The sequence below is a fragment of the Mus caroli genome, chromosome 9, assembly GCF_900094665.2.
Source record: "Mus caroli chromosome 9, CAROLI_EIJ_v1.1, whole genome shotgun sequence".
NCBI lineage: Eukaryota > Metazoa > Chordata > Mammalia > Rodentia > Muridae > Mus > Mus caroli.
In genome coordinates, this window is record NC_034578.1 from 12,801,026 (window position 1) to 12,813,723 (window position 12,698).

Genomic DNA, 12,698 nt, shown 5'->3' on the forward strand with positions numbered 1-12,698 from the left:
TAACTAAGGAAGTGAAAGATCTGTATGACAAGAACTTCAAGTCTCTGAAGAAAGAAATTAAAGATCTCAGAAGATGGAAAGATCTCCCATGCTCATGGATTGGCAGGATTATTATAGTAAAAATGGCTATCTTGCCAAAAACAATCTACAGATTCAATGAAATTCCCATCAAAATTCCAACTCAATTCTTCAGTGAAATAGAAAGGGCAACTTGCAAATTCATCTGGAATAACAAAAAACATAGGATACTAAAAACTCTTCTTAATGATAAAAGTACCTCTGGTGGAATCATCATGCCTGCCCTAAATCTGTACTACAGAGCAATTGTGATAAAAACTGCATGGCAGACCAATGGAAAAGAATTGAAGACCCAAAAATGAACCCACATACCTATGGTCACTTGATCTTTGACAAGGGAGTTTAAACCATCCAGTGGAAAAAAGACAGCATTTTCAACAAATGGTGCTGGCATAATTGGCAGTTATCATGTAGAAGAATGCAAATTGATCCATTCGTATCTCCTTGTACTAAGGCCAAATCTAAGTGGATCAAGGAACTCCATATAAAACCAGAGACAGAGAAACTTATAGAGGAGAAAGTGGGGAAAAGCCTCTAAGATAAGGGCACAGGGGAAAACTTCCTGAAAAGAACAGCAATGGCTTGTGCTGTAAGATCGAGAATCAACAAATGGGACCTCATAAAGTTGCAAAGCTTCTGTAAGGCAAAAGACACTGTCAATAAGACAAAAAGTCCACCAACAGATTGGTAGATTGGTAAAGGATCTTTACCTATCGTAAATCAGATAGGGGACTAATATCTAATATATACAAAGAACTCAAGAAGGTGGACTCCAGAAAATCAAATAACCCTACTAAAAAATGGAGCTCAGAGCTAAACAAAGAATTCTCACCTGAAGAATACCGAATGGCTGAGAAGCACCTGAAAAAATGTTCAACATCATTAATCATCAGGGAAATCCAAATCAAAACAACCCTGAGATTCCACCTCACACTAGTCAGAATGTTTAAGATCAAAACCTCAGGTGACAGCAGATGCTAGCAAGGATGTGGAGAAAGAGGAACACTCCTCCATTGTTGGTGGAATTGCAAGCTTGTACAACCACTCTGGAAATCAGTCTCATGGTTCATCAGAAAATTAGACATAGTACTACTAGAGGATCCAGCAATACCTCTCCTGGGCATATATCCATAAGATGTTGAAACTGGTAAGAAGGACACATGCTCCACTATGTTCATAGCAGCCTTATTTATAATAGCCAGAAGCTGCATAGAACCCAGTTGCCCTTCAACAGAGGAATGGGTACAGAAAATGTGGTACATTTACACAATGGAATAGTAATCAGCTATTAAAAAGAATGAATTTATGAAATTCCTAGGCACGTGGATGGACCTGGAGGCTATCATCCTGAGTGAGGTAATCCAATCACAAAAGAACTCCCATGATATGTACTCACTGTTAAGTGGATATTAGCCCAGAAACTTAGAATACCCAAGGTACAAGATACAATTTGCAAAACACATGAAACTCAAGAAGAAGGAAGATCAAAGTGTGGACCCTTTGCCCCTTTTTAGTATTGGGAACAAAATACTCAAGGAAGGAGTTAGAGACAAAGTTTGTAGCTGAGAGGAAAGGTTGGACAATGTAGAGATGCCATACCAGGGGATCTATCCCATAATTTGCCTCCATACACTAGGAAGAATTTTCTGAAAGCACCCTGATATTGTTGTCTCTTGTGAGGCTCTGCTGGGTCCTAGCAAACACAGAAGTGGATGCTCACAGTCTGCTATTGGATGGATCACAGGGCCCCCAATGGAGGATCTAGAGAAAGTACCCAAGGAGCTAGAGGGGTCTGCAACCCTATAGGTGGAACAACAATATGAACTAACCAGTACCCATTGGAGCTTGTGTCTCTAGCTGCGAATGTATCAGAAGATGACCTAGTTGGCCATTATTGGAAAGAGAGGTCCCTTGGTCTTGCAAACTTATATGCCATAGTAGAGTGGAAAGCCAGGACCCCGAAGTGGGAGTGGGTGGGTTGGGGAGTGGGGGGGGGAGGGTATGGTGGACTTTTGGGATAGCATTGGAAATGTAAATGAAGAAAATACCTAATAAATAAAAATTTTAAAAATTAAAAAATAAAAAAGAAAGAGATGCCCATGAACATACAAGAAACCTACAGAACTCCTAATAGACTGGTCTAGAAAAGAAATTCCTCCTTTCACATAATAATCAGAACAACAAATGCACCAAACAAAGAAAGAATATTAAAAGCAGTAAGGGAAAAAGGTCATGTAACATATCCAGGCTAACCAATAAGAATTATACCAGACTTTTCACCACAGACTGTAAAAGGTGATGATCCTGGGTATGTGATACAGAACCTAAGAGAACATACATGCCATCCCAGTCTACTATATCCAGAAAAACTCTAAATTAACACAGATGGAGAAACCAAGATTTTCCATGACAAAGCCAAATTTTCACAGTATCTTTCCACAAATTCAGCCCTACAAAGGATAATAGATGGAAAACTCTAACACAAGGAGGGAAATTACACCTTAGAAAAAGCAACAAAATAATCTTCTTTCAACAAATCTGAAAAAAGACAGCCACAAAAGCATAATTCTACCTCTAACAACAAAAATAACAGCAAGCAACAATCAATTTTCCTTAGTATCTCTTAACATCAATGGACTCAGTTCCCCAATAAAAAGACATAGACCAACAGACTGGATATGTAAACCATATCCAGTATTTTGCTGTATACAGGAAACACACCACAGGGACAAAGAAAGACACTAGCTCAGAGTAAAAGCCTGGAAAACAATTTTCCAAGCAAATGGTCTGAAGAAACAAGCTGGAGTAGCTATTCTAATATCAAATAAAACCAACTTTCAAACAAAAGTTATCAAAAAAGATAACATTAAAGGAAAAATCTACCAAGATGAATTCTCAATTTTGAACATCTATGCTCCAAATGCAAAGATACCCACATTCATAAAAGAAACTTTACTAAAACTCAAAGCAGACATTGTGCCTCACGTAATAATAATCAGAGTCTTCAGCACCTCACTCTCATCAATGAACAGATCATGGAAACAGCAACTAAATAGAGACACAGTGAAATTAACAGAAGTTATGAATCAAATTGATTTAAGAGATATCTATAGAACATTTCATGCTAAAATGAAAGAATATACCTTCTTCTTAGTACCTCATGGTACTGTCTCAAAAATTGAACACAAACAGGCCACAATAGATAGGAGACTGAAATAATCCCAAGTTTCCTATCAGATCACCATGGACTAAGGCTGGTCTTTAACAACAACAAAAACAAAAGAAAGCTTACATACACATGGAAGCTCAACAACACTCTACTCCATGATAACCTGATCAAGGAAGAAATAAAGAAATTAAAGACTTTTTAGAATTCAATGAAAATGAACAAACAGCATGCCCAAACTTAGGGGACACAATGAAAGCAGTCCTAAGAGAAAAACTCATAGTTCTGGGTGTCTCCAAAAAGAACTGGGAGAGAGCATACAGTAGCAGCTTGATAGCACATATGAAAGCTCTAGAACATAAAGAAGAAAATATACCCAGAGGAGTAGAAGTCAGGGATTAATCAAAATCAGTGCTGAAATCAACCAAGTAGAAGCAAAAAGAACTATACACAGAATCAACAAAACCAGGAGCTGGTTCTTTGAGAAAATAAAAAAGATATAGACCAACCTTAACCAGACTAACCTGCCAGCACAGATGGAATATTCAAATTAACAAAATCAGAAACGAAAAGGGAGACATAACAACAGAAACTGAGGAAATTCAAAAAATCATCAGATTTTACTACAAAAACCTATACTCAACAAAACTTGGAGAATCTGGATGAAATGGACAATTATCTAGACAGGTAACAAATACAAAAGGTAAAACAGGATCAAATAAACCATCTAAACAATCCCATAACCCCTAAAGTAATAGAAGCAGTCATTAAAATTCTCCCAACCAAAAAGAGCACAGGACCAGATGGGTTTAGTGCAGAATTCTCTTACTTTCAAAGGGGACCTAATACCAATACTCTTCAAATTATTCCACAAAATAGAAACAGAAGGAACAGTATCCAATTTGTTCTACAAAGCCACAGTTATGCTGGTACCAAAATCACACAAGACACAACAAAGAAAGAGAACTTCAGACCAATATCCTTTATGAACATCGATACAAAAATACTCAATAGAATTTTTGAACACCAAATCCAGAACATATGAAAACAATAGTCCATCATGTTCAAGTAGGCTTCATCCTAGGGATGCAGGGATGGTTCAGTATATGGAAATCTATGAATGAAATCCACCATATAAACAAACTCAAAGGAAAAAAAAACACATGATCACTTTATTCGATGTTGAAATGAATTTGACAAAATTCAACATCTCTTTATGTTCAAAGTCTTGGAAAGATCAAGAATTCAAGGTCCATACCTAAACATAGAAAAAGCAATATACAGCAAACAAGTAGCCAACCTCAAACTAAATAGAGACTTGAAGCAATCTCACTAAAACGAGGGACTAGACAAAGGCTGCCCACTCTCTCCCTATCGATTCAAGATAGTGTTTGAAGTTCTAGCTAGAGCAATTAGACAACAAAAGGAGGTCAAAGCAATACAAATTGGAAAGGAAGAAGACAAAGTATCACTATTTGCAAATGATATGATCATATACCTAAGTGGCCCAAAAATTCCTCCAGAGAACCCCTAAACCTGATAAACAAATTCAGCAAAGTGGCTGGATATAAAATTACTTCTAACAAATAATTAGCTTTCCTCTACTCAAAAGATAAAAGGGCTGAGCAAGAAATTAATGAAACAGCACCCTTCACAATAGTCACAAATAATATAAAATATCTTGGTGTGACTCTAAATAAACAAGTGAACAATCTATACAACAAGAATTCAAGTCTCTGAAGAAAAAAATTGAAGAATACCTCAGAAGATGGAAATATCTCCAATGCTCATGGATTGGCAGGATTAATATAGTGAAAATGGCCATCTTGTCAAAAGCAATCTATAGATTCAATGCAATCCACATCAAAATTCCAACTCAAGTCTTCATAGAGTTAGAAAGAGCAATTATCAAATTCATTTGGAATTACAAAAAAAACAGAATAGGAAAAACTATTTTCAACAATACAAGAACATCTGAGGGGATCACCATACGTGACCTCAAGGTGTAGTACAGAACAATAGTGATAAAAACTGCATGTTATTGGTAGAGTAACAGACAGGTAGATCAATGGAATAGAGTTGAAGACCCAGAAATGAACGCACATACCACTGGCCACTTGATCTTTGAAAAAGGAGCTAAAACCATCCAGTGGAAAAAAGACAGCATTTTCAACAAATGGTGCAGCTTCAACTCTCAGTCAGCAGGATGCAGGTCATCAGGTCACCAGGAATGAAAATTGATCCATTCTTATCTCCCTGTACAAAGTTCATGTCCAGGTGGATCGAGGATCTCCACATCAAAGCAAATATACTGAATCTAAAAGAAGAGGAAGTGGGGAAAGCCTTGAACACATTGGCATAGGGGCAAATTTCCTGAACAGAACAAGAATGGCTTATGCTCTAAGATCAAGAATCAACAAATGGGACCTCATAAAATTGCAAAGCTTCTGTAAGACAAAGAACACTGTCAATTGGACAAAATAACAAACAATACATTCAGAAAATACATCCACCAATAGTATCAATAATTATCTATCAATAATATCTACCAATCCCATAGAAGGCTAATATCCAATATGTACAAAGAACTCAAGAAGACTCCAGAGAATCAAATAACCCCATTAAAAGTGGGGAACAGAGCTAAATGGAGACTTCTCAACTGAGCAAACTTGAACGGCTGAGAAGCACCTATAGAAATGTTCAGCATCCTTAGTCATCAGGGAAGTAAAAATCAAAACGACCCTGAGATTCCACCTCATACCAGTCAGAATGGTTAAGATAAAAAAAAAAACTCAGGTTACAGCAGATGCTGGCCAGGATGTGGTGAAAGAGGAACACTCCTTCATTACTGGTGGGATTGCAAGCTGGTACAACCACTGTGGAAATCATTCTGGCGGTTCCTCAGAAAATTGGACATAGTACTACCTGAGGACCCAGCTATATTGAGAAGATGCTCCAGCATGTAATAAGGACACATGCTCCACTAAGTTCATAGCAGTCACATTTATAATAGCCAGAAACTAGAAACAACCCAGATGTCCCTCAATAGAGGAAAGGATACAGAAAATGTGGTGCATTACACAATGGAGTACTACTCAGCTCTTAAAACAATGACTTCATGAAATTTTCAGGCAGATGGATGAATCTAGAAAATATCATGCTGAGTGAGGTAGCTCAGTCAAGAAAGACCACACATGGTATGTACTCACTGATAAGTGTATTTTAGGCAAACAACGTTGAATACCCACAATACAATTTAAGCACCACATGAAGCTCAAGAGAAAGGAAGACTGAAGTGGATTCTTCAGTCCTACTTAGAAGAGGGAACAATATAATCAAGGGAAGTATAGGGTAGAGGGGACTTGGGAGGACAAGAGGAGGGGGAGAGGAAAAAGAGGGGAAGAATCAGATTTGGGAGGAGATGGAGGAGATGTACAGTGTCAGGAAATTGAACAGAAGTGGTAGCAACTGGAAATTCACAGATGTGAACAAAGCAAGAGCCTCCCTGGACCCCATGAAGATGGCATTATCTGAAATACCCCACAAATGGGAGGGAGAACCTGTGGAGACCATATCCAGAGTTTTGGAATCTGGGGAGACCATATCCAGAGGTTAGGCATGCCCTCCCATTTGAGGATGGTGCCATCCACCCATCTTCAAGATTTTGACCCAGAATTGCTCTTGTCTAAGGAAATACAGTAATAAAGAGTGGAGTAGAGACTAAGAAAAGGCCACCCAGAGACTTTCTACCTGGGGATCCATCACACATGCAGACACCAAACCTAGACATTATTGTGTACACCAAGAAGTGCTTGCTGATAGGATTCTGACATAGCTGTCTCCTGAGAGGCTCTGTCAGATTCTAACCAATATAGATGCAGATGCTTACAGCCAACCATCAGTCTGAGCACAGGGACCCCAATGAAACAGTTATGGGGAGGGGCTAAAGGGGACTTCTCTGGCACCAATGGGAGGGAGACCCTTATGAAGGCTTGATGCCCTAGTGTAGAGGAATGCTAGGGCTGTGAAGCAGGACTGGGTAGGTGGGTGGGGGAGCACCCTCATAGAAATATGGTAAGGGGGCATGGGATAGCGAGTTTGTAGAGGGGAAACTGGAAAAGGGAATAACATATGAAATGTAAAAAATAAAATATACAGTTAAAAAAAAGAAAACTTCTTCAAATACTTAACCATATGACAGGCACTGTTGAATATGTCTATGTGTATATTATACCCTATCTATCTATCTATCTATCTATCTATCTATCTATCTATCTATCTATCTCTATCATGTATCATCTACAAATCCATCAATCATCTATCTTTTATTTATCATCTATCCTTTTGGGGTAAAAACAAGAAAAATATCAGAAGTTGATAAAGTTGAGGTAACAATTGTTTGCTGTGAGGAAGATCATAATCACTGGGAACTATGGTGTGTTTCAATAAACAGCATGTTAGAAAAATATAGGATTTAATTAAGAGATGTTTGACAAAGTCTATGTAGGAAAGAATCTGCTTTATTCTGAATGCTATGAAAATTAGGAGCAACTTTATATTCTAATATTAAAGCTATGATTGACAATAAGGTTGTGGTCTCTCAAATATCAAAGAAGGGTGTGGCATTAGAGCATGTAAAGTGAACTTGGCTTTGACAAAATCATGACTTAGTTGATTTTTTATTATTTTGTCAGTCTCTGAAATTCCTTTTTTGATGCTGCTCTCCTGAAAGCGTTTTGTGCTAATCAAGTAAGCAGCATTGTTACTTGAACATCCTAGGCAAGATAGATAACTTTGGGATATATATATATATATATCTTGACCCAGAATTGCTCTTGTCTAAGGAAATACAGTAATAAAGAGTGGAGTAGAGACTAAGAAAAGGCCACACACATATATATGTATATATATATGCATGTATCATTTTTCTATATCTCTATCTATCTACATACCTATCTATCTATTTATTATCGATCTATAATCTATTGATCATGTATCCATCCATCCATTTACCCATCATCTACCTGCTCACCTTTACCAACTATCTTCCTATCATCTATTTATATTCTATTTATAACCATCACCATTACTACCACCATCACCATCATCCTCATCATCACCATTATCATGTATCTATCATCATTAGATAACCACAACCTAGGATCAATGTACAATGGTGCAAGGTTGTAATCTCAGCTTCTCAAGATGCCGAGGCAGGAGGATTGCAAGTTCAAGGCCAGATAAAACAACAGAGTAAATTCATAACAACCCTGTGCAACTTAGCAAGAATGTGTCTCAAAATTAAAACATAAAGGTTTGTGATATACTTCAGTTGTGCAGCATGAGTGAGACTATGGACTGATTAGCAACATCAAACACACACATACACACACACACACACACACACAGTGATCATAATAAAAATGTAGAAAATAAATAAGAGATATAATTTACTTAGAATGTTAGAATCAATTAACAAAGGAACTGGTACCAAGACTCTAGACCATACTAGTCGGTACTCCACAGTTACTGGCTTGAATCAACAAGTCATTTATGCACTCCTCCATCACAGACCAAATGGACCATTCATGCTGATGGTACCCATTTCTTGCACTGGTGCATGCCATAGCTGTCATTTAAGTGGACAGCAGACTGTCAGACTGACTGGGGTCACCATAGGGACGTAAGCAAAAGAGAAGTATAAGAGAATTTAATTTCTGTCCCCAAAGTAGCAGCTAATCAATCCATCCTCAAATCTTAATGTTCTCAACATCTCATAATTGCAATAACAGAAATCCTGAAATTGAGATTGAAAGGTTGTATTGTCCATCTTTCTTGCAGGGGAGGAGAGTCTGGTCACAGGAAAAGAGACACACTGCTTTGAAAAGAGAGAGAAGAAAGTAAAGACAGTCTGGAAAGTGGTGTGATGAGGATTCCCAGCACAGAACAGAGGAAACACAAATAGTGTGCCCTTGGACTTTGCTGTTGGTATGGCTCATGGGAGACTTACTATTGTGGTCCTATGTGAGCTTCTTTCTTCTAGAGGCAGGCATATACAGTTCATCAGAGAGGCAAGGGGTAACATTGTAACAGATTAGAGAAAAGTCCTATATCCTGTTGGATACAAACAACAGGAAGGATACCAACTTCACATTTGTGATGTGTGGTCTCAGTCTTCAGCACAAACAAAAATTAAAGCAAGCCGGGCGTGGTGGCGCACACTTTTAATCCCAGCACTTGGAAGGCAGAGGCAGGAGGATTTCTGAGTTCGAGACCAGTTTGGTTTACAAAGTGAGTTCCAGGACAGCCAGGGCTACACAAAGAAACCCTGTCTCGAAAAAAAAAAAAAAAAAAAAAAAAAAAAAAAAGAAAGAAAAAGAAAAAAATATTAAAGCAAACACTCTTTGTTTAGAATCTGGTTTCAGCCTATCCAATTTTATAAAATCTCACATGAAAATCAAGAGAAACAGCTAAATTGATAGCCAAATTGAAACAGGTGGCACACTTTACAGGTGCACAATAACTTCCGGTTTATTCTATTGCATTTCTGTCTTTCTCCATCTATCACTTACTTAGTGAGTGTGTTTTGGGCATGGTGCCAAGCTTGGAGACAAGATGATGGATGAGGCAGTTGAGTTCTTTGCTGGTTACAAAGTGAGGCCCAGACACTGGGTCATACCCCTGATTCAATGAGAGGAATCCTTAGAATCTTAAATGCATGAGGATTGCACACTTGAATTTGAGATTTAATGTCCCGTTTTCTCAAGCCAGACAGCAGTTCAGATGTCTGCTTAGCTACCTGCAAGGAAGGCAAAGGTTCAGTTTCACCTTGTTGCACTTCCACGGTGGCCATTGATGTAATATGCTTCCTCAGAAGGCCAGTAGTTTCAAGCTTTCTAGGACTAGACTGAGTTCCTTTGTTCTCATCTTTCTCTGCTTTTACTTTCCAGTCTTTTCCTATGATGTACAAGCTGTGATCCAGTTAGATCATTTCTTGATCAGTTGTCTGCTGTACTACAATTGCTCAGTAAACTAAAATAGGATATTATCCAAAGAAATCAGTCTCCTAGCTTAGGTGAATGGCACGTCTGAGGAGCTGCTGCTGGGCGCTCAGTTTGTTCTTGTTTGCATGGTTTGGAGAGAGGATGGATTAGCTGACAGCCATCAACATTTCCCACCTGAATTGAATCTTCTCAATGACCACATAAAGAATTTCCCCAAGGCCCCAGAAATGGTCAGTAAGAAGAACCACAAAAGTCTATTCAGGGATTTTGTTTCAAATTTAAAGAAAGCAGAGAGAATGCTCTCTGATACCATCATTCTTTTAGATTTAATTTCTCATTAGAAAGACGTTTCAGAAAGTCTACAGAAAGCTTTCAGTGGTCTGACATGTAGTGAATACACACTATTGTGCTACTAAAGTGTTTGTTCATGTCAGAAAACATGAGGAATGGGTGTGCTTTTGTCCTGCTGATCCACTTTAGATATCCATTCCATTGTCTCTGGAAGCTTTTCATCAAGATTCTCACCTTCTCCTAGTGTAGCAGTTACAGGCAGTTGTTGGAATTAAGTATGGCTCATTTTGATAAAAATGAGTCATGGGCTCAGTTTTACTCTGTTGAAATTTTTGAGAGCTACCTACAGGACTATGTGTGGGTATGGCTTAATGTCACCACTTGTAGTTAGACAAGTGAGGCTTTTGTAGTGAGGCTTTTCACTGAGGCTAATAGTAGCCACAATGAAAAATCAAACAAAACACAATGCCACCCTCCAAATACACATGTTGACACACACACACACACACACACACACACACACACACACACACACAGACACACGAAACTGTAAACCTATATTGGTTTTAAAAATCAAAGTCATTCCTCTTTGAAGTATGAGCCCTTAGCTTAGATACTATAAAGATATGGTGAGAACAGTAGAGCTGTGAGAAGCCAGCAACTTGGTAGCCTGTATTAATGGAATACCTGTGACCCAGGTTGTCATTAGTGCAGAACCTCAACATTGTAGAGATTGCAGTTTTATTAATGGAAGTACTATTTGATGAGAACATAGTGAAATGAGGCACTATAAGTCATTGTCCCCTAAGGCAGTGTGGAATCATAATACCATGGCACTGTGCAGAGTTTCCATGTCTGTTCTACGTGCAAGCTATCTTTTATCTGATAAAATTCTAAATACCGTCCCCCAGATTCCCTCTCCCTTCCCCCTTCTCCTTCCCCCCTCTTTCTTTCTCTCTCTTTCTCTTTCTCTGTGTGTCTTGTGTGTGTGTGTGTGGAGGGGGGGGGAATTCAATGATGGGTATCTTGCTCTCTTTCTCTTTACCTTATTTTTTTGAGGCTATTTCTCTCAATGATCCTGAAGCTAATTGATTTTAATAAACTGAATGGATAATGGGCTTCATAGATCTGCCAGCTCTGTCCCTTGGACAGATGCACACTGCCATATTCTGCTTGAACATGGATGTTTGGGATTCTAACTCTTGTTCTCATTTCTGTGCACCAGGAATTTTTACCAACTAAACCATTTTCCACCTCCCTCAATACATATTACAAATGATAGAAGAAGAATGCAAATTGACCACATGGGGAGAATCATATTAGGATTCCTGGTGAAGTACTTTCTTGTTTCCATATACCAAATTGTCTACCTTCCTCCCTATCCCTCTCTGCCTCTCCCTCTTCCCTGTCTTTCTTTATTCCTTTTATGATTTATTTGCTTTATAGGTGGTCTTATTATTTTTCCAGGATGGGCACTAATGGGCTCAAGTGATCCTCTTGCCTCAGCTTTTTCAGTGCTTTGAGTACAGACAGAAATCTGTTCTTTGAATTTTTAATGAGTCTCACCTGTGTAATCTTTGCATTCTTAATTGAATAGTGAGCTCTTTGTGGCATTGGTAATAGCTATGTTTCTATATCTCAGCATGATGTCTGGTATTCATGAAAAACCAAAATCAGTGGACAAATGAGTTAAAGATTAATTGAATTGGGAAGGTTTTGGGTCTCAGTTTGTCCTATAAATGCAGATGGAGTGATGTTTTCATCAGATACCAGTAGCTTATTTTAAGATACTGATAATGAAATTATGTGTTTATGGCATGAAGGCCAAATCTTCCCCAGTACATACACACTGGGGCATTGACTGCACACTGAAGACAGCAGGATCATGAAGGTATGGGTGAGGTGGGAATTGGAGTGCTGGGAAGATTGAGCAGGTCCTCATAAAGAAAGTGGAAGCTCGGAGAAATCTGGCCTATATAGGGCCACAAGCCTCTTCCGGTCAGAAAAGCACCGGGGTAGCGAGGGCGCAGGGTCGGCTGACACTCGCCAGCTACCCACAACACCCGGGACCTGAGACTGCTTTGGTTGGGGAGGGAGAAATCCGGCCTACATAGGGCCACAAGCCTCTTCCGGTCAGAAAAGCACGGGGGTAGCGAGGG